The sequence below is a fragment of the Ceratotherium simum genome, chromosome 2, assembly GCF_057802395.1.
Source record: "Ceratotherium simum simum isolate JZ-2026a chromosome 2, ASM5780239v1, whole genome shotgun sequence".
In the NCBI taxonomy this organism is placed as follows: domain Eukaryota; kingdom Metazoa; phylum Chordata; class Mammalia; order Perissodactyla; family Rhinocerotidae; genus Ceratotherium; species Ceratotherium simum.
The window spans coordinates 29,075,566-29,080,617 of NC_141901.1; the positions used below are offsets into that span (position 1 = coordinate 29,075,566).

At 44.6% G+C, this 5,052-nt stretch overlaps 1 long non-coding RNA gene across 1 annotated transcript; it reads right to left on the minus strand.

The window, feature by feature from the left end:
• Positions 1-401: 401 nt before the first annotated feature.
• Positions 402-873, minus strand: LOC147917788 (uncharacterized). The gene is made up of 2 exons (XR_015554451.1): positions 685-873; positions 402-467 (listed from the first exon to the last, which is right to left on the minus strand). It is a non-coding gene; the product is annotated as an uncharacterized LOC147917788 (long non-coding RNA).
• Between the last annotated feature and the right edge of the window lie 4,179 nt (positions 874-5,052).

Genomic DNA, 5,052 nt, shown 5'->3' on the forward strand with positions numbered 1-5,052 from the left:
AGAGAAGAAGACTTCCCAAATTACCCCCAGATATTTTGTAGGCCTACAGGGCAGAGCACCTCAAAGGCAGGGTGGCCAGAGCATTCCACGTATCTCAGAGCCATTAGACAGGAAATGCCCAAATGCAGAGCTGAGGGGACAGTGGCCTCCAACAGAAGTCAACAACCTGGGAAAGAACATACAACAAGAGAAGAGGTAGAATCTACAGAAGATGGCCTGAGGTCCCCAGCATCCACTTTCTCATGTGTCCCCAAAAGCTCACCCCTAAAGTAAACACATGGAAACACACACACACACTAACAGAGCAACAACAAAGGAAAAAACAACAGCTGGCAGCAACAATAGCAAAGCAAAACAATAAATACACTCTACCTGGCCAAGGTTGTTTCTCCTCTGGAGTCTGTGGCAGGCCTTATGAAATGTGCAGGAGAGAACCTCATGCCCACAGTACTGAGTCAGCCGAAGAGCTAGAGTGGTAAATTTGGAAGGAGAGAAGGAAGGAAAGATGGGAAGAACCAAAAAGTAGAAAAGGGAGCTAGAAGCTCGGGATTAAGACAGCTCCCCCTAAATCCCAAAAAAGTAAAGCCCGTGCACCGAGACTCTATCCCATATTACAAAGTTAATTCCGCATAGTTAAGAAAATGGCGGAAATAAGAAAATATGAGGGAGGACTAAGCAACTTACCCTGAGGAAGTACGCCCATTTGGGGGATATTTGTAGCACCTCGCGCAGAGAGCTGCTGCCTGCCGCCCTTGAGTAGCCTTATATTCCTTACGCTGTCCACTCACGGTCTCTAGCACCTCCCCGACTCCCAGCCCCGGAGCTCCTCTACGCAGAACTTGCCTCAAATTCAAGCAACACTCCTGCACCTGGCCCCCGTGGACTAGGAAGTCATACAGAGTGTGAGCAACAGATTCCTAAACAGCAGCCCGTGGCGCTGCCTCATCTACATGAGACACGCCCCTTGCCGGACATCATTCGCGGCTTCCTTCCTTCCCCACCCCCCGCCCCCTGCCCCCACCTTTTCCCTCCCTCTCCACCCTCCCGGCCAGTGGCTGGTCAGCAGACATAGCGGGGAGTGACGTTGTCACCCTTCAGGTCTAAGCGGTCTGTGGAGTCCAATGCCTCGTCTCTGTTGATTCCTCTTCATCTGGATACCAATTTAGAAATAGCGTTCTTGAGAATGAAAGCCATAATAGTAGGAATAAGAACAACAAGGAAAAAGATTTGCAGGATCATGCTAGGTATGTATTCTAGAAATCAGAGCAAAAATTTTGAAGGAAGAAAGATAAACCCAAAGGCGTGTCTGGTAAGTCCAGATAAGAGGAACAGGATTTCCAGGAACAAAAAAGAGCTGTTATGACAGTCTCAGGCTCACCAGGGGGAAGGAGTTGGGAGCAGTGTCCCACAGTTTAGTGGGAAGAGGAAGGGAGGGAAGTGCCATGCACCTTCGTGGGAGGAGACCCCACAGAGCCTGCCAAGTCCTTGATGCCTTTGGTGGAGGCCACCGTGCATCAAAACCGGGTAGAACAGCCTTTGCTACAGGATCCAGAGAAAAACATTGCAAAACATCCTGTGTTTAAGTTGCACGGGATAATGACATCTTTATTTTGACTAATCTCTTAAAGAAATGTAGCATTTAATTAATTAATTAACTGGTTTTATTGATGTAACATTGGTTTATAACATTATAGAATTTTCAGGTGTACATCATTATATTTTGATTTCTGTATAGGCTACATCGTGTTCACTACCAAAAGTCTAGTTGCCATCTGTCACTGGACACATGTGCACCTTTCTCTCTTTCACCCTCCCCTCTCCCCTCTTCCCCTCTGGTAGCCACCAATCTGTTCTCTGTATCTATATGTTTGTTAGTTTATCTTCCACATATGAGTGAAATCATTTCCCTTTGAATGTGGGCACATGAAAGTCCTGTAACTTTGTCACCAACAGAAAATTCCGTTTCTTATGATGTCACATTACAGTAGCTATAGACATCTCCACAGGATTCTTGGGCTCCTTCTCTGGAGCTGGCCAAGTTAGAAAAGGCAGAAGAGCCCAGGGTTCAGCAGCTTGGGGCTAGAGAGACCTCGCATAAAGGACCAGTGCCTGCCTTTCCTTGGGTGACAGGTGAGCTCATTCATCTGTTAACTGAGGGGTTGGTGGTTCTAGCCCAGCTAGAGATACTGGGTTTTGACTGATCCCAGGTTCTTTTAAGCTATGTTTGTGCTGCATATTCTCCCTTATCTAGCTTCTCTCTTAACCTTATCTTCAATCTCTCTACTTTAAATCAGATGTGGAAAAATCCTGCCTGAACTCGGAAGGTTCACGTTGTTACTAAAGGGGTTTGGTAGAAAGAATTTTTTTTTAAGGGTTAGTTCCAGAGCCTGGGTTTCTTACAGATAGTGTGTATAACCTTTCTTGCTGAGGCTGGGTTTTTACAGCTGCTCATTCCTGGAAAGCTAGTGTCAATTCCCTTAAGCCAAATCATCAGGAATACACCTCTCAATAAACAAGTTGGGTTTTTTATTCCTTGTGGTCAGAAAGAACGCACCCCATGATCTAAGTAAGAGGGTGTTAGAAAGAACCTATTATAGGATTTGCGCTTGGTTGGGTGATTTGAGAGAGGGTGGATGGAAGCAGGGTTTGTTCTATATTGAATATTGTTAGTCAGCATGGGTAATTCTATGATTGGAGTAAAGAAGTAACAGTCATTTTCTTATGAAAAGAGGAGGATGTTTAGGAATTTTGTAGGTTGCACAGTGACCTTGTTTTCTCTGTGCCTAAACAAAATTATGACATAGCCTCATTTTGTTTCATTTTATCAAGATCTCAGAGTAATATTGTCTGAAGTTGATATGCTGTATCTGAGATTATTTCCAACATGAGAACAAAACGGTCAGGCTGTGAGTATCAGGTCAGTGCAGGGCATCAGAGGCTGGTATTTTTCTTTCTTGCTGGAAATCCCTAAAATGGAGAACACGAAAAGAGAGCACTCTGGTCTCACAAGTTGCAGGTGCAAACCTGACTGCATAACAGAGTGACTTTGACTAAGTTTCTTTAATTTTCTGTGGCTCAGTTTCTTATTTAAAAATGGGTCGAATAGGAGTTCTTCCTACATGGTTTGTCCTAGGTCTACATGAGATGTGCAGGTAAAGCATTTAGCCCAGTGCCTGGCACATAGTGAATACTCAATACGTATTAGCTCTTACCATCCATCACCATCAGCATTCTTATTATCTGCTTTGTTCTTTGAAACAACTACAGACCCTTTCCAGGTATGGATGGACCACTATAAATAAATGTTCTCCAAAAGATGGACATGAAATTGCAAATGTATCACTCTTGCTTGGTGGATGCTACTGTTTGTTGGCTTCATACATTGTTGTAGATTAAGGTACTGGTGGAGCAGGTGTTTGCCAAAGGAGGTGAGAATAAAGACAAGTTGAGTTCAGAAAAATCAAGGGAAACTGAGGAATGCAGACAGCATCATCCACTCCTCAAGGATCAGCCTGAGCTGAGCAGTGAGGACTGGGAAAGTGACTTACTCCACGGTGAACCTGTGCAACAGCCAAGGAGACCCAAGGATGGATCAAGGTTGGTTTCTCCTGTAGGGAAGCACCGATTCCAAGAGGAGGAGGATGCGACCATGAAGTTCTTCCTCAGAACCCTCAGCCTCAACCTTGGAGCAGCCCTCACAGTGGATGCCCTCCAAGTAAATGTGAGCTTAGAGGGACAAATGATGTTTGGAGAAGGGTTGGAGATGCCCATTCTTACTTTAAACAGTTGTGCCCTCAGGTCAGGAAGGGCCAGGGTACAGGGAACCTTGCATCTGAAGGAGTGATACTAATATTCTTCTGCATTTACAGTTAAGAACAGCTTACACACCCTATCTCTTAAATATTTGTCGAGTGCCTGTTTCCTTATGCTCTGTTAAAACCTTGGATTTCAGATAATAATATTTCCCTGAGGAAATCAGAGCAGTGGGAAGAAGAATATAATCAGATACTTACAACAAAATGTAGTAGCTCTCCTAAACTGGGGTGTTGTGGCAGCCCAGATGCTGGGAAGGTGGGCCGAGGACATCTCTTCCTAATGACAGGGTGAACCATTGAGAGGAATCCCTGAGGACAGTCCCATCTTCATCAGAGCTCACCACAGGTGAGTGTCATAGGGCAGGCTCCTTTCTAAGGGAGGGGATTTGTTGCATCCTGGGAGAAAGCAGAGCATCCTTGACAGGACATTTGGGATAGGAATGTAGTTGAGATGATTGGAGATTTGCAACCGCTTTTATTCGATCAGTGAGCTAAGAGCTTCCTCAGTGCTTGACTCAGTGTTAGGAGCCATGAATACAGAGATGAATAAAATATTATCCCAACTTTCATGGAGCTCAGTCCAGTAACCAGGAAGTCATGAGAAGTGTAGTGGTGGTGGGTTCATTGGAGGAAGTACCAATGCTGCCTAGGGATGACGTCAATGGTTGTCCTGGTTCCCCTCTGTTTTCTCCCAACAGCTGGATGACCTGTCTTGGCCCAGTGACCCTGGACCTCAGCCATATTTCAGCATCTCAGGATACAACCAACACCTGGGCTCCATGTTGGCTCCAAGCAGTCAACACAGCCAATGTCTCCAGAGGAAACTGCTGACATCAGTAGCTACTGCTGACTGTGTCCTTGCCAGCTGGAGAAATAAAGAGGCAACTTTAAGAAGTCTTCTTTTCTTACAATGTTTTATTTTTTATTGAGGTCGCATTAGTTTATAACATTAGGTAGATTTCAGATGTACATCATTATAATTTGACTTCCGTATACGCTACATCATGTTTACCACCAAAAGGCTAGTTTCCATTTGTCACCATACAAATGACCGCCTTACCCATTTCACCCACTCTTGGCCCCCTTCCTCTCTGGTAACTAGTCTTATAGGTTCATCTGATAAGTTAAATGCTTTTTAGACTTCAAGATGCTCTCCCCACATCAGAAATAATTTAAATATCAGCCATGTTCCTAGAATTTTAGAACTTGGTATTTTATCCTCAAATTTTAGATCAAA